The sequence below is a fragment of the Oryctolagus cuniculus genome, chromosome 1 (assembly GCF_964237555.1).
Source record: "Oryctolagus cuniculus chromosome 1, mOryCun1.1, whole genome shotgun sequence".
Classification (NCBI taxonomy): domain Eukaryota; kingdom Metazoa; phylum Chordata; class Mammalia; order Lagomorpha; family Leporidae; genus Oryctolagus; species Oryctolagus cuniculus.
In genome coordinates this window covers 39,352,041-39,370,323 of record NC_091432.1, presented here as the reverse complement: position 1 = coordinate 39,370,323, position 18,283 = coordinate 39,352,041, and the positions used below count along the sequence as shown (strand labels likewise).

General features: G+C 37.9%; 1 protein-coding gene across 3 annotated transcripts in view; it reads left to right on the top strand.

Annotated features, from left to right (window-relative positions):
- Positions 1–813: 813 nt before the first annotated feature.
- Positions 814–18,283, top strand: part of BBOX1 (gamma-butyrobetaine hydroxylase 1) — a 78,185-nt gene continuing 60,715 nt past the window's right edge. For 2 of the 3 annotated variants that reach the window (XM_002709022.5, XM_008269060.4), the window contains exons 1-2: positions 814–1,131; positions 1,238–1,522. The gene's annotated coding sequence lies outside the window, so the exon portion shown is untranslated. The remainder of the gene's footprint in view (positions 1,132–1,237; positions 1,523–18,283) is intronic. The other variant, XM_008269063.4, reaches the window with a different exon arrangement.

The window sequence follows — 18,283 nt, the reverse complement described above, 5'->3', positions numbered from 1 at the left end:
AGCAGCCAGGCTTCTGCTATGGATGCCAAAATCACAGGCAGTGGATTAATCTGCTGTGCCAGAATGCCTTCTCTTATTGTGAGTTTAAAATGCTGGCAACATTTACCACAGCACCCTACATACACATACCTAACTTCCACACATGGAAATGAAACCTGCTGTCATTTTTACTGGACACTAGATGTCAGTAATTTGACCTTGAGACTTGGGAAAGGGAAGGGGGAGGTGGACAAGAGGATCTAAATACAGGACACAAGTTAAATTTTAATGTGGAACAAACTGACAGAGCACCACTGAGGGAGGGGGCAGGGGCATTGCAATTCTGGGAGCAGCAGTTGCCTGGCCAAGAAAACATGGAGGTTACAGGAGAGCAGGGTTACATTCTCTCTCCCTCTCTCTCTCTCTCTCTCTCTCTCTCTCTCTCTCTCATTAGCTCTTCTGTTCCTTTTTGTCTGAGTCTCACAGCCATGTGAGTCCTGTGGGCAAGAAGCAACAAGTTGCTGACTGAAGCTGGTTTTGTGTCTTCCTGGGAGGGTTGGTGACGGTGGGAATAAAGCAGAGGGCTCTTGCTTCTCTTTCTTGGACTTTAGTTGACACCTGAAGACTTTCTTTATAATGTATTCTGGACCCTGTTGGAACTAGGATTTGGGACCTGTCCAATGAGCCCTCCCCTGGGCACTGAACACTCCCCAGTGAATGCCTGGCAGCCAGGCTCTGGGTCCATGGCATGCTGCCCATCCTGGCCGTCCACTTTTGTTGTCCTAAAGGCTGTGTGTTGTGAGTCAAGTCACTGAGCAACCAAGCGCCTTCAGAAGAGCCCCACTCTGGCAATTGCTGTTCATTTCAGCCAAAACTACAGAGACAAGGGCACTGGAGTCAGGGAGACCAATACCAGTCTTTCTACAACTAAACGAATCCCCTCCAAAGAGGCTGATATTGGAAAATCCTATGGTCAGGTAGATTCCACCCACCTCTGCTCAAGTGAAAGCTGAAACTCCTGCCTGAAAACATACATCTCAATTCCTCTTCTAGTGAATTTTGCAATAAAATTGTGATCAGGTGGGAAAGAAGTAGAACTGCTTGTTCTTATTCCTGTGACTGCCATTGGGTCAGGGACAGGAGACGAAACAGGTGAGAACTGTAAGGAAAAATTCTAAACTGAGATAATGTTTTGCATTGAATCCTAGGGGGTTGTGGTTTTGGGAACTGATGATATTTAAAATATTTTCTCTCCTAGCTACCTCTCTTTGGGGTCATAAAAGCTCTTTACTTTTCATTTTGTTAAAACCTCCAAGCTCCCTCCAGGAGTTGCTACATGTTCAGATTGAGACATCCTTCCTCATTTGCAAGCCTCAACTGTGGGGGCAGGGCCACAGAAGAGCTGCCAAAGCATAAAGGCGTCCAAGGAAAAGCATTACAACAGACTTGAAAGTGGGGGCAGATGAACCCTTGTATGTGACAGGCACAGAAGGCTCCTTCCCCAAAGGACATCTGGGACCTACACTGACCTTTTCTTTACTTGGTAAGTTTTGTGTGCTTCCGTAACTAAAGCATATCTGAGAACAGGTATGACTGAGCCTGGCTTGCCCTTATTTGAAGAGCTTGTGGATTCAGGTGTGCGGATTGGGGGCTGGGGAGAGCCTCCAGTTGGAACTCCAGTCACACGTAGCTTGCAGACATGTGGGCTGCTCTGGGAATGATGCATCAGGCATTTGGAATAGGCTTGATTTTGGAATGCCATGGATCTGATTGCTTCTTGGCAGCTTCCCTTTCTCAATTATATTTGGCTTAGTCTGGTAGTCAAGTTACTTTGCAAACCCTGAGCTGATGCAGAACATATACAGAGGGGACAGCAGACTGGGAATGAGAGAAGGAGGGTTCTGACTGGATTTCTGAAATGTTCCCTGAATAATCCTCTACCCAAACCAGGGCAAGCTGATTTCCTATTATACCTTGGCCTTTTGCTAAGCTCTGAAAACTGAATGTAATGAGGTTTTCTAAAATGCTGGTCAGCCTAGTACATGTATATACCTTCAATCATTTTGTTCTCTTGGTAAAGCTCAAGAGGAGATATTATAGATATTTTAAATTGATTCGATTAGGGATATAAGATTTCTCGTTGTAAATGTGTGTTCTGGTTCAAAGAATTAAGAAATCTTTCTAATTTCCAGATCCTGTTCTTTGTCTTATATCATTAAACGAAACACATTGATAATTGGTATTCTAATATAAATGTCAGAATTCTGCTGGAGTGAAACTAAAGTTTTCTTTTATATAATTTACAAAGGAAGTTTGAGACTTTGAATAAGATGGGCAGAATGGTCAACCTATTTAAGAGAATGGACTGTTTTTCCTCATGCTTTAAAGAACTGATCATATTCACAAAACATTAAGTATTTCAGCCACTTAAAATCAAGTTAATAATATCATTTAGGTAAAAATATCTACAAACTGAAGAGTCTTAGTATCAAGTGTCATGAGTAGGCTATGTATATATTTACAAGATGTTAAAGTTCAAGCACCACAATGTGGTCTACTAAACTTCTACCACACCAAGTGGAAATTAATTGAGTTTTAAAACTTAAAGGTTGAAATATAAATGAATAGTAATATTTTTGAGCCTCTATGGTGTAATGTCTGGAAAACTTCTTCCTGCCCTCTTCTTCCAAAGCCGAAATGTCAGATGGTGAGGTTAACTAATTACCAACAATGTTGACATTTACCTCCTATTTTAATGAAACATTTTTGGTAAATTGAAGTTATTGCCTGGAAAATTATTCAGCCATAAATTTTCCATAATGTAGTCATATGTTAAAATTCCCATTTCCTTTACTTTCAAGTTAGTTGCTTCCCCTCTCCAAGCTTAAGATCATCTGTGAAATAAAGGTGATAACAATGATCTCATAGGGTTTTCTGGGGGATTAAGTGAGGCAAGGCATTGAAAGAATCATCTGAGTGGCTAGAACTGAATAAATGATGTTAGACACATATCTCACACACATACGCTCATGTGCAATTTGCTTATTCGTTTAGATCATTTTCTGATCCTCTCACACAGTGGTGCATCATGCAGTATGACCACAGGTTTGAAAACTTACTCTAAGGAAAAGAAATGGAAATGTGTACATTGGCATTTGATAACATGGATTCATGCTATTCTTATCTTCTATAATTAAAAACACTCATGAAATGACACTCTTTTATCCTGGGGGTTAGCAATACAGTAGATGAATTAGCTGTCTTGGGTACATGTAAACTATGAAGCTTCTGCAATAACTTCCCGTGAATCTCCTCCAAAATCTATGATTTAAATTTGTTATATTAGCATTTGAAGAAATGTTGTACTCCATCGCTAGGGCTCCCTCATTAAAACTAGAAATATTTCACTTTATTTGTGTACACTGGGCTTTCAAACCTAGACTAACCAGCATTGTGCACTTGGACAACCACAGCCAACACCTCTGAGCTTACATTTTCAGACATGTTTGATGTGGGGACTGAATCCCATAATTTCACAGCTTGTTTTGTTCTGACTCTAACAAATCTAGTTTTAAGTTGCTTTGATTTCCAAGATCAATGCCTAAAATAACTGTAAGAACTATTTTCTTGATTTTTCCAAATGAATGTTTGAGAAATTGAGCAACAAATTCATTTATAAAATTAAGTGAAAAAAAAATACCAAAACAATGCCTTCCTAATGGAAGTAGGATGGTATCAAAAGCAGTTTACTTGTGCCAAACAGAAGTCTTAAACTGTGAATAAGGAAGGAATACACACACACAAACACACACACATGCACACACACACACACACAGAGGAGAAAGGAGTAAGAAATCCATCCCATTATAGCAAGCCATCAAAATTCAACAGCTGCTTTTCAGGACAAAATTACTCCTTCCCACCAAAACCAATCTGACACTTCATAAACTAAATTGTAATTGCAAGGAAACATAAAATAATAAAGTATAAAATGACTTTTCATTTTATAGGTGTTCTTTAACTTGGCAAATAAAGCTACTAGTAAAATAGAACTTATGTGTCTACTTTTTTCTACAGATAAATTCAATAACTTAAAAATAACTAAATTGTCTTTATGTTTCAGTTAGGCTCAATTCTAACAAGTTAAATGGATTAAGTTGAACAAATTCCAACAATCATGTAAAACCTGTAAGTTTTCAGTAAGAATTTGCTTTCAATAGTGATGATACTTAATGTTTGTCTGTCTAAATTTCTATTATGTTTGCATCATTAGAGCTTTAAATAAGCCAAGAAAACTTAAAGTGGGAAAATATTTTCCCATTTCACCATGCATATTTTTGAATCACCATTCAAATTTGTCATAAAGTTAAGAAATGTACTGTGACAAGCAGAAATGACCTGCCAAGTTCCTGCATAGATATCCAAATAATTTAAATTCAGCAACCAGGTCTTTCTAGTTCTTCCACACCCTCCTGTGGGCCTCAAGCAGAATCTCAGCAGCCATGTTCCTAATATCTCCACCTCTCTTGAAATAACTTCCTCGAAGTATCCATTTGATGAGATGAGTTAGGGAAAGGGTCTCAGGTTCCTCTATCGCCTAGAAATGTGCTTTGCCCTTTCCAGGTCAAACCTCCAAAATAAAGAAGGAAATAAAAAACAAACAGCAACAATAAAAAGACAGACAAAGCTCAACATAGCAGTCTGAAATATAAATTGTATTTGCCAGGGTAGATGTCTACAGCTGTGACCACTACATCTGTAGGTGTGGCATGGACACAGTGCTATGCATCCTCAAGAACATGAGCCATGTTCATCAATCACAGTGGGACATGTACCCCTCCAACAGTATAACTACAAAGTATCAATGTTTTGAATTTTTAATTATATAAAAAATTCCTTCAACTCCAAAATATTGCAAAACTATTAATGAACACATTATTTTAAATGAGTTGACTTTAGAATATATATAACAACACACATGGAATTTTCATGATAAAAATAAACAAGGATTGTTTTTAATTGTCTGATTCCTAAGAGAACTCGAGAGGGGTTCTTCTGTCATCTGTATGCTGATATTTCCTAATCTCTTTCTATTTCTGCTTATGTGGGCAATAGCAGTATATCTTTCTTGGGTTGAAATGATGATTCAATGAGATCTTGTGTAAGTGACACTCAGAATAGTGAATGGCATTTGATAAACTGTTCTACAACTACTGCTGTTTCTACTGTCATATCTTTACTGTCAATATGATTAAAAGTAATACTCTATTATTTTTCTCTGTTTTACTAAAGTATAGTTGACAAACAAAATATGTATATATTTCTGGTGTTAAATGTGATTTTTATATATGTTTACATTATTAAGTAATTATGATAAGATAATTAATATGCTCACTGCTTCACAAAGTTATCATTTTGTGTGGGGTAAAAGCATTCAAAATCTGCTTTCTGAGCAAATTTTCTAAGTACAATACTATATTATTTTTTTTTAAGATTTATTTTTATTTACTTGAATGACAGAGTTACAGAAAGAGGTAGAGACAGAGAGGTCTTTCATCCTCTGGTTCACTCCCCAGATGGCCACAATGGCCAGAGCTGTGCCAATCCAAAGCCAGGAGCCAGGAGCTTCTTCCGGGTCTCCTATGTGGGTGCAGGGGCCCAAGGACTTGGGCCATCTTCTACTACTATCCCATCCTATAGCAGACAGCTAGATTGGAAGTGGAGCAGCTGGGTCTCCATCAGGTGCCCTTATGGGATGCCAGCACTTCAGGCCAGGGCGTTAACCCTCTGCGCCACAGTACTGGCCCCACAATACTATATTATTAACTACACTCACAATGCTGTATTTTAGGTCTCTGATACTTATTCATCTTTCATACTGATACTTTGTACCTTTGACCAACATCTCCCTGTTCCCTCCAAGCAGAACCTGCCAACCACCATTGTACTCACAGTTTCTATGAGTTCAACTTTTTAGATTCCACATACGAGTAAGATCATGTAATACTTGTCTCTCTGTGCCTGGATTATTTTTTACTTTTTTAGCATAATGCACTTCAGGTTCATCCACATTATCCCAAATGACACAATTTCCTTTTTAAGGCTGAATACTATTCCACTCTATACATGTATCACATTTTATTTATCCATTTATCTGTTGGTGGACCCTTAGGTCAATTCCATATTTTTGCTATTGTGGAAAATGCTGCAATGAACATGTGAATGCAGTGATTTCGTCAACATACTGATTTCATTTCCTTGGATAGATAACAAATAGTGAGATTTCTAGATCATATGATAGTTCTATATTTTGAGGAATTAGATGAATCAATTTTCCATTAAATTTCTATGTATTCACCAAAGCTTGTCCTTTGTCTTTTTTGATAATAACATTCTAACAAGTGTGCGATGATAACTTCATGGTTTACATTGCCCTGGTGATAATTTTTCCAGAATATTCTTATATGCCCATTGGCTAATTGTTTGTCTAATGTCTTTTAAGGTCCTGTACCTATTTATTAATTGGGTTATTAATCTTGCTGTTGTTTGCGTTACTGATACATTTTGGATATTAACCATTTTATCAGATGTATTGTTTGGAAATATTTCCTCTCATTTCATAGGCTGTCTGCTCATTCTCTTTATTATTCACTTTCCATGAAAAAGTTTTTTGACTTAATGCAGTCCCACCTATCTATTTATGCTTTTGTTGCCTGTGCTTGAGATTCATATCTAAAAAAAAGCATTGCCCAGACAAATGTCATGCAGGTTTTAATATATGTTTTCATCTTGTAATTTTATAATCTTGGGTCTTATGCTTAAATCATTCATCTTTTATGAGTTGGTCTTTACATATAGTATGAGTTAAGGAACCAGTTTTACTCTTCTGCATGTGATTTCCAGTTTTCCCAAAAACATTTGTTGAAAAGACAATTCTTTCCACATTTAAGGCTCTTGAAATCTTTTTCAAAGATCAAATAACCTAAAATGCATTGACTCATTTCTGGGTCCACTATTCTGTCCCATTGGTTTATATGTCAGTTTCTTAGCCAATAATATGCTGTTCTGATTACGGTATTTCCATAGTATATGTGTGCACGTGTTTGTGTGTGTATAGCAGAGAGATGCACATTCACATACAGAGAGAGAAGGAGGGAGGGAGGGAGGGAGGGAGGGAGGGAGGGAGGGAGGGAGAGGGGGAGGGAGGGAGGGAGGGAGAAAGAGAGTTCTCATCCACTGATTCACTAATCAAATATCTGCAACAGCTAGGGCTGGACTGAGGCCAGAGACAGGTTCTGAGATTGAAATCCAGATCTCCCACATGGGAGGCAGAACCCAATTACTTGATCCAACATCACTGCCTCCCAGGGACTGAATTGCAAAGAAGCTGCAGCCAACTACCAGACTAGAAATTGAACCCCCAGCACTCCAATGCAGGATATGGCATCAGATCTACTAGGATCAATGCCGATTCCCTCTTTTTAGCATATTTTGAGAGCAGGTAGTGTGATGCTTCCAACTTTTTCTTTCTCAAAGCTACTTTAGATATTTGATGATTTTTTGGATCTGTATGAATTTTTGGAGTGGTTGTTTCTATTTCAATTACTTTTCTTCCCCAGAAACTTTTTATTTAAGGTATACAAACTTCATGCATTTCATAAATACAACTTTAGGAACCTAGTGACTCTTCCTACCTTACCTGCCCTCCCTCTGGCACTCCCACCCTTCTTCCTCCTCCCTTTCCTATTCCCATTAGAATTTTTTAATAAGATCTATTTTCAATTAACTTTATACACATAAGATTAAACCTATGTTAAGTAAAGAGTTCAATAAATACTATTTTAAAAAAAAAACTGCTCCTCAACAACCAAGACAAGGGCTGCTCAAAGTCACTGCATCTCAAAGTGTCAATTTCATTTCTATAGATGACCTTTTAGGTCAGGAAGAATATATAGTATTTGTCCTTTTAGTACTGACTTATTTCACTAAATGCGATATTTTCCAGTTGCATCCATTTTGTTGCAAATGATAGGATTTTTTTTACTGCTGTATAGTATTCCATGGTGTACATATCCCATAATTTCTTTATCCAGTCTTCAGTTGATGGACATTTGTGTTGATTCATATCTTAGCTATTGTGAATTGAGAAAATCAATACAGACAACTCTTTCATAGGCTGATTTCATTTCCCTTGGGTAAATTCCCAGGAATGAGATGTCTGGGTCATATGGTAGGTCTATATTCAGATTTCTGAGGTATCTCCATACTATCTTCCACAGTGGCTGTACCAGTTTACGTTCCCACCAACAGTGGATTAGGGTACTTTTCCCCGCATCCTCGTCAGCATTTCTTATTTGTTGATTTCTGTATTAAAGTCATTCTAGCAGGGGTGATGTGAAACCTCATTGCAGTTTTGATTTACATTTCCCTGACTGCTAGTGATCCTGAGCATTTTTTCATGTGTCTGTTGCCATTTGGATTTCCTCTTTTGAAAAATGCCTGTTTAAGTCCTTTGCCCATTTATTTACTGGATTGTTTTGATGTTGTTGAGTTTCTTGAGCTCTTTATATATTCTGGATATTAATCCTTTATCAGTTGCATAGTTTGCAAATAATTTCTCCCATTCTGTCGGTTGCCTCTTCACTTTGCTGAGTGTTTCTTTTGTAGTGTAGAAGCTTCTCAATTTGATGTAATCGCATTTGTCAATTTTGGCTTCAATTGCCTGTGCCTCTAGGGTCATTTTCAAGAACTCTTTGCCTATGCCAATGTCTTGTAGGGTTTTCTAGGGAAAATGTTACTAAAATTTTGATAGCAACTGTACTGAATCTGTAGATCATTTTAAGTAGCATGGCTATTTTAATAAAATTAACTCTTCCAATCTCTAAATATGAGATAATATTCCATTTATTTGTATCTTTTTGAGTTCCATCAATGTCTAATGGTTTTTAGTGGACAGTTCATTTATCTTCTTGGTTAAATTTAATCTTTTTTTTTACAGATGATGTTATAAATGAAATTATTTCCTTAAAGCCTGTGAAATGATCATTGCTATTACATATATAGTTGTTTATTGATTTTATATCCTGAAATACGTTAAATTAATTTATTCATTCTAAAAGTTTCTTTCTAGGGTTTCCTGTACATAAGATCAGGTTATCAGCAAACAGAGAGAGATAACTTTATTTCTTCCTTTCACAATTGCATTTCTTTTATTTCCTTTTCCTGCCTAATTTCTCTGGGTAGGTCAATACAGTGTTGAATAGCAATAATCAGAGTAGGCATGCTTGCCTTGTTCCTAATCTTACAGGAAAGATCTTATTTCAGCTTTTTCTCACTTACTATACTATTTATTGTGTGTTTATAATATATAGCCTTTATCATGTTGAGGTATATTTCTAGTATTTCTATTTTGTTGTTACAATAAAAGGATAATGAATTTTTACAAGTGCCACTTTTATATCTATTGAAATGATTATGGTTATTATCTTCCATTATGTTTGTTTGATGTGTCACATTTATTGACTTACATATGTTGAACCATCCCTGTTTTCACAGCTAAATCCAACTTTATCATTATGTGTGATCCTTTTAAGGTGTTATTTAATTCATTTTGCTAGGATCTTGTTAAAGATTTTTGCATTGTGGTCATCTGGGCTATTGTCCTGTAATTTTTTATTCTTTTAGTCTAGTATGATTTTGGTTTAAGAGTAATGGTGGGTTCTAAATGTTAATTTGGAAGTACTCCCTTTATTTCAGTTTTCTGGAATGTTTTGAAAAGAATTTATATTAATCCTTCTTTAAAGTTGTTGATAGAATGCACTACTGAAGTCATCAGGTCCTGTTCTTTTCAAGGTTGAGAGGTTTTTTATTACTGATTCAATCCACACTTGTTATTATTTTGTTCAAGTGTTCTATTTTTCATGATTCAGTCTTGGTTGATTATATATTTCTAAGAGTTTATTCATTTCTTCTAGATAATCTGGTTATTGGCATATAATTGCTTAAAGTAGTCTTTTAGGATCTTTGTATTTCTTTGGTACCAGCAATATTGTCTCCTTTTCCATTTCTGATTTGATGTTAATATTCTTTACTTAGTCTAGCTTTTAGTTTAAAAATTTATCTTACCAAGAGAACAAGTCTGGGGGCCAGAGCTATGGCATAGTAGGTTAAGCCTCCACTTGTGACACCAGCATCCCATATGGGTGCCAGTTTGAGTCTCAACTGCTCCATTTCCAATTCATCTCCCTGCTAATGGCCTGGGAAAAGCAGCAAAAGATGACTCAGTTCCTTGGGCCCTTGAACCCATGTAGGAGACCCAGAGGAGGCTCCTGGACCCTGGCTTTGGCCTGGCCCAGCTCCAGCCATTGTAGCCATTTGGAGAGTGAACCAGTGGATGAAAGACCTTTCTCTCTCTGTCCCTCCCTCTCTCTGTAACTCTTTCAAATAAATAAATAAATCATGAAAGAAAAAGAGAATATGAGTCTCATTAGTTTTCTTATAATTTCATTTAATTCTACTCTGATATTTATTATTTCTGTCCTTCTGCTAACATTTGGCTTAGAGTATTTTTATTTTTCTAGTTCTTTAATATATCAAGTTGGGTTGCTCATTTATTTATTTCTGCTTACATTGGCATTTATCACTGTAAACTGCCCTTTTAGAACTGCTTTTCCTGTGTCCCCTAAGTCTTAGTAGTTGTGTTCCATTTTCACTTGTTTCATAACATTTTAAATTTATGTTTTGCTTTCATTTTTGATCCAGCGGTTGTTCATGGATCATGTGTAGATTATCAAATTTCCTTTCATATAATTTTCATATGGTCAGAAAAAAATAGTTAGTATGATTTCAATACTTTTAAATCTTATAAGATTGTTTTCTGACTGAACATATGATCTCTCCCAAAGAATGATCATTTGTATTTGAAAGGTATGTGTTTTGTTGGATAGAATGTTGTGTATTTTTCTGTGGGTTCATTTATTCTCTCTCTTGTTATATTCAATATTTCCTTGTTGATTTTTTTAAAGATTTATTTTTATTTATTTGAAAGACAGAGTTACAGAAAGAGGTAGAGACAGCGAGAGAGAGAGGTCTTCCATTCACTGGCTCACGCCCCAAATGGCCACAATGGCAAGAGCTGGGCTAATCCAAAGTCAAGAGCCAGGAGCTTCTTCTGGGTCTCCCTTGTGGGTTCAGGGGCGCAAGGACTCGAGTCATCTTCTACTGCTTTCCCAGGCCATAGCAGAGAGCTAGATCAGAAAAGGAGCAGCTGAGACTCAAACCGGCACTCAAATGGGATGCTGGTGCTTCAGGCCAGGGCTTTAACCTGCTGTGCACTGTGCCACAGTGCTGACTCCTCTTCATTGATTTTCTGACTGAATGATCTATGCATTGCTGAAAGTGAGGTATCAAAGTCACTGTTACTATATTATTGTCCATTTCTCCCTGTTAATATTTGCTTAGTCTACTTAGGTGGTTGCCATTAGCCCCACATAAAACATTTTATGCTAATAACAACTATCTTGGACCACATACAAAAGCTCTACAGTTTAACTTCTCCTGCCTCCACATTTTATAGTTTGAATGTCACAATATATATCTTTGTATACTGTGTATACATTAGCAAATTCTTATAGCTATAGTAATGTTTAATACTTTGCCTTATAAATTTCATTCTAGAATTAAAATATTTAAACTTCAGCATTATGGCATTAGAGTATTCTGAATTTACCATATTCTTACCTTTAGAGTGACTTTTATATTTTCATCTGTTTTCCTGTTGCTAGTGCCCTTTTATTTCAACTTGAAGAACTGCCTTTAGCATCCTTACAAGAAGATCTAGTGATAATGAACTCTACAGCTTTTACTTCTCTGGAAATATTCCTTATCTTTCTTCATTTCTGAAGAACAACTTTCCAGATGAAGTGTTTTTGACTGGGAGGAATATTTTTCTTTCAGTACTTTAAAGACATAATCCCAGTCTCTCCTGACCCACAAAATTTCTAGTAAGAAATCTGTTGGTAACATTCTGAAAATTCCCTTGTACTCATACATAATTAATAATTATCTCTCTTGCTGCTTTCAAAATTCTTGTCTTGCACCATCAAGAATTTGATTATACTATGTTTCAGTGAAAACCTCTTTATATTTAATCTAGTTGGAGGTCTTTGGGAACTGTGAGTATGTTCATTTCCATCTCCGTATTTAGGAAATTTCATAGTTATATCTTTAAGTAAACTTTGTCCATATATTTTTCTCTGCTCCTTCTCTGACTCCCAAAATACTTGTCTTGATTCACTGGATGGTATCCCATAAGTTACATTGGCATTCTTCACTATTCTGTCTTTTTCTCTTTCTGTTTCTTGGACTGGTTGTTTCAAATGATTTATATTAATCTCACAGGTTCTTTTTTCTGCTTGATAAAGTCTACTCTTGAAACTCTCTGTGGAATTTTCCAATTCAGCTATCATGTCTTCAGCTCCAGAATCTCTCTCTGATTTCTTTTTATGGTTTGTATTTCTATGTTAAATTTTTTATTTTGTTCATATTTTTCCTGTTATCATTTAGTCATCTGTGTGTGTTCTCTGGTAGCTCCCCAAGCTTTTTAAAAATGAGTAACATGAATTCTTTAAGGCAGTTTGTAGATCTCCATTTCTTTTTTTTATAAGATTTATTTATTTCTTTGAAAGTCAGAGTTACACAGAAAGAGAAGAGGCATGGAGAGAGAGAGAGAGATCTTCCATCCACAAGTTCACTCCCCAAATGGCCACAATGGCTGGAGCTGGGCTAAACCAAAGCAAATCTGAAGTCAGGAGCCAGGAGCTTCCTCCAGGTCTCCCACACTGATGCAGGGACCAAAGGGCTTGGGCCATCTTCCACTGCTTTCCCAGGCCACAGCAGAGAGCTGGATCGGAAGTGGAGCAGCCGGGTCTCAAACTGGCGCCCATATGGGATGCCAGCATTGCAGGCAGCAGCTTTACCCACTATGCCACAGCGATCTCCATTTCTTTAGAGGGGATCATTGGTTCTTTATTTTAGACCTTTGGCAGTGTAGTGTTTTCTTCATTGTTGGTGACCCTTGTGTCCTTGCATTGGCTTCTGTACCTGTGAAGACGTAGGCACATTTGCCAGCCTTTGCAGATTGGCTTCAGCAAGGAAGTCCTTCACTAGTCAGTCCATCCAGAGACTCTGGGTGGCCTGACTAGCAGGTAGGTTTGCTGCTGACATCTTTGGGTAGGTTAGCCAGGCATGCAGATCAGTGGTTTATTAGGCCTGACCTTTGTTTCCATGAGACTGAGGCTAGAGTTTAGTTCCATGATTGTAGGTCTGGTGTCTGGATCTACAGGACCTAGCTTGATAATATGATCTATTGGGATTGGCTTGGAAACTAGGCACCACAACTAGAACTTCAAACTAAAAACTCTTATTATACAACAAACTAGCTGTTGTTTATTAAGATCCCATTAACAGTTACTACAATTTTCTTCCAAATCCTCAAGGTAAAAAAGTGAAAGGAAAAAAAAAAAAAAACACTTCAATTTATTCTCTATTCTTCCTGCATCTGAGGTACTGCTTTCTGGCCTTTATAACAGAAATGTTACATCTATGAAAATTTGGAGTCCCATGTTTGAAATTAGAAAGGAGCCTTGATGAAGCATTCTGAAAACTGCAGAATCTAGGATCACATCTTGTGAAGATCAATCAGGAAAACTGGAAGGCCTTAGATAAGAGAGAAGAGGGCACACGATTAAGTCCACAACAACTGAAGCCCTTTACCATGGGATGAATACATCCTATGTTCTTTAGGAAAACCTGGCCAGGACCAATAAGTAAAATGGATTTTAGAAGATAGTATATACTCGGAAAAAGAAGACAAGGTTCCAAGCCATCTGTATATATATATATATATATATATATATATATATATATAATATTTGTGCGTGTGTCTTATATTACATGTGTGTTTATATTATAAGATAATCCTGTCTTGCTTTTGGCAAGTTATTTTATCCAATTAATAATCCCTTGGCTTAGAAATATATGACGCTAGATACCAAAAATAATAATGAGATAAACAACAAATGATTTCTGTTTTGCTTGTGGGCTTTCTATCATCTATGTTGATATTCATTTGCTGTGAAACCATAATATTCAATACATCTCTGTCCATTTGCCACCCAGTGAAAAAGCATTACCTGTTCTAAGAAGAAAACTTTATATAACTGCTTGCCTTGGTAAATACATTGACATTTCTATGTAGGTATTCACATGAACCGTTGTGTTCTGCATTCAATTTCTTGATCCTTCTAAATAGATTATTATATTGCATTTTGGCATCCATGAGGATTAAATACATAAGGAATTCATTTTTTCTTATATAAAAATAAGTCCAGATATGAACAACTATTTCTGGTGCTATGACATCACAGAACCATGAAAAACTCTTATCACTTTTATATTTTGTGCTTCTGCTTTTTGCCTCATGCCTCCAAAATGACTGTTCCATTCTTGATAACACAACATTCCAGAGAGGAAGAAGTGGAAGGAAGCAGGGAAAACAGTATTTGACATAAAAGTCTGCCTACTTTTTAAAATTTCCTACCTATCAACTTGTGATATGATTGGCATAATGATATCACACACTAATCTTAGCTACAAGCAAATTTTGGAAATATATACATTTACTGGTTACACTCTTAATCTAAATAAATCAATGTTATATTGGTGAGGAGAGAAAGTAAGGTATAATAAACACACACTCAACAATGTTGAATACAGATCCTTGGACTTACACAAATAGTTTTATCTTCTCTAAGGAAGTGCGCTGAGCCTGTCCCCAGCCTTCCTTTCATTTACTTTCATAATCATTTTAATTTTCCTTGTGGTCTAGAACTTCAAGCTCATCTGTGTATCCTCCAGGGCCAAATGTACAAAGAAGATACTTGATATGTATGTGAATTGTAAATATGCTTTTATATAAAGGAGAGAAAAGAGAATTATTTCCTCTATTTGAGTATGATTGTGTTCCACAGTAGTGAAAGCATGACTTAAACAAGTTGAGGGCCAGCGCCGCAGCTCAATAGGCTAACCCTCCACCTGCGGCGCTGGCACACCGGGTTCTAGTCCCGGTCGGGGCACTGGATTCTGTCCCAGTTGCTCCTCTTCCAGTCCAGCTTTCTGCTGTGGCCCGGGAGTGCAGTGGAGGATGGCCCAGGTCCTTGGGCCCTGCACCCTCATGGGACACCAGGAGAAGCACCTGGCTCCTGGCTTCAGATCAGCACAGTGCGCTGGCTGCAGTGCGCCGGCCGCAGCGGCCATTGGGGAGTGAACCAACGGAAAAGGAAGACTCTCTGTCTCTCTTTCTCTCACTGTCCACTCTGCCTGTCCAAAAAAAAAAAAAAAAAAAAAAAACCAAGTTGATCAAAGGTAGGAAAATAACCGCTCATTGGTTAAACATGGTCTACAGACTGTTTTTGCGTACCCCATGAGCTAAGAATAGTTGTGACATTCTTATAGAGCTTACAAAAATAAAACAAGGATATACAACTGGAAGTATGTTCTGCCTACAAACCCTAAAAGATGTGCTGTCTTCCCTTTTACAGAAAACATTCACCAACCTCTGACACAGAATAAAATGTACTGTATATCTCCTTTTTGTCCTTGTGTGTAACTGGGTATTTAAGAATTTGTTATATTAACCCAGAGTTACTGGGCTGGTCTTGTCCTCTGAAACCATGGATATGAGAGAATTTGCCAGGCTGTGCATTAATTCTTCTATCAGGAAAACCCAATGTCCTCCCCTTTCCATCCAAGAAAATGGGTGTTTAGATTTCCCTAGAGCCCCTTACTCAAATGCAAATACTTAGTTTCTACTAAATTAAACTGTTTGAAGATTTGTCAAGTAATAGGTCACTCCTGTCTTCATACAAATTTTGAGAGAAATGTACATGGGAGTTCCCTGCAGGAAGAAGCATGAGTTGCAGTGAATGGTGGTTCTCCCACTTGGTCATTAGATAACTGCTGCAGAAGAGGCCACATGGAGAAAGCCATGTTTTGTGCTTGACTCTGCTCCATAACTTAACTAAATCATACAAGCTACTGATTTACAAAGTATAAACTCCCAAATCAATTTTTTGTTGTGTAAAATATTTTTAAATTATTTCAATCTTATATAAAATCTTCCTGTAAGCTTAAGAAATGCAGGATTTTTTTCATTTGCCATTGAAGACTCCAGGGCCTATTTCAATCTCTGATACATTAAAGGCATTTTAACAACAGTCATTGCACTTGGGAGAAGGGGTTATGTGTCTCTGTGTGTGTCTGTATGTGCTTTTGTCTGCCTCCCTCCCCTTCTCAAAGCAGTGAAATCTTGCTTCCATTGTCACATGTCACCTTTTATTATTTTTGAGCTGATCATTTTATGGAAGTTAAAAAGTTCTACCATTTCCCTATGAATAGTACTTTTTCCATAGAAATGCCAAATAAGTTTCCATGTAAGTTTCTTCCCTAAAAGTATCGAGTCCTAAAAAGTAAATAAAATTTAGAAAATCAGCATGATTTACAAAGATCAAATAAGTAGTCTTTAATAGAATCAGGATTGACATGAGGCATTCAGACAATAATATCATGGTGCCTCTCTTTCACTAGAGTTCCTTTACTATAAATATTGCATGTCCTCAAATTTGGTGTATTTTTTAAGATTTATTCATTTATTCGAAGGTAGAGTTACAGAGAAGCAGGGGCAGAGGAGAGAGGTGGAAGGGAGGGAGAGAGAGGGATCTCCTAGACGATTGTTCCCTCCACAAATGGCTGCAATGGCTGGAGATCAGCTGATCTGAAGCCGGGATCCAGGAGCTTCTTCCAGCTCTCCTACATGGGTGCAGGGACCCAAGGGCTTCAACCATTTTCTACTGCTCTCCCAGGCCATAGCAGAGATCTAGGTCAGAAGTAATGCAGTCAAGACTTGAACTGGGGGCCGGCACTGAGGCACAGCGGGTTAATGCCTTGGCCTGAAGTGCCGGCATCCCATATGGGCACCGGTTCGAGACCTGGCTGCTCCACTTCCAATCCAACTGTCTGCTATGGCCTGGGAGAGCAGCAGAAGATGGCCCAAGTCCTTGGACTCCTGCACCCACGTGGGAGACCCAGAAGAAGCTCCTGGCTTCTGGCTTCAGATCAGCACATCTCTGGCTGTTGGGGCAAATTGGGGAGTGAACCATTGGATGGAAGATCTCTCTCTCTCTCTCTCTCTCTGCCTCTCCTCTCTCTATGTAACTCTGATTTGCAAATAAATAATCTTTAAAAACAAAAAAAGACTTGAACTGGTGTCCTTATGGGATGCCAGCATAGCAAATTGCGGCTTTACCATCTATGCCACTGTGCCAGCCTCTCGCGTATTTCTTAATAATCCGTGTATTCCAAAGTAAAATGAAGATACAGAAAAGTACTTCATAAAGATATAGCATAGGGGCTGGCACTGTGGCACAACTGGTAAAACCACTGCCTGTGACACTGGCATCCAGTGTGGGCACTATTTCGAGTCCCAGCTGCTCTACTTCCAACCCAGCTCCCTGCTAATGCACCTGGGAAAGCATCAGAGGATGGCCCTAGTGCTTGGGCCCCTGCACCCTCATGGGAGATCTGAAAGAAGTTCCTGGATCCTGGCTTCAGATTGGCCCACCTCTGCCTTTTGCAACCCTTTGGGGAGCGAACCAGCAGTTGGAAGACCTCTGTGCCTCTCCCTCTGTCTCTGTGTAATTCTGTCTTTCATTTAAAGTAATAATCTTTAAAAAAAAAGATATATCACAATCCAACATGGAAGTGGGATACACAGCAGACTCATAGAATGGCTAATACTAACTCTGGCCTCAGAATCAGCCCTTAAGGCATGTGGATATGGCTGAAGAGCCCATGAGAGTATTTTAGGCATGGAAAACCAAAACACTCTGAAAAAAAAAAAGAGGACCTAAATGAAAGATCTCTGTGAGTGAGATCCCAGTAGAAAGAATGGGCCATCAAAGAAGGAGGTACCTTTCTCTGAAGGGAAGAGAGAACTTCCACTCTGACTATGACCTTGTCTAAATAAGATCGGAGTCAGCGAACTCAAAAGGCTTCCTAGCCTCAAGACTAGAGCCTAGGGAGATCACTGACGCCATAAACAAGAGGGTCAAATTGTTAAGTCAACAACAGGAGTCACTGTGTACTTACTCCTCATGTGGGATCTGTCCTTAATGTGTTGTCCAATGTGAAGTAATGCTATAACTAGTACTGAAACAGTATTTTACACTTTATGTTCTGTGTGGGTGCA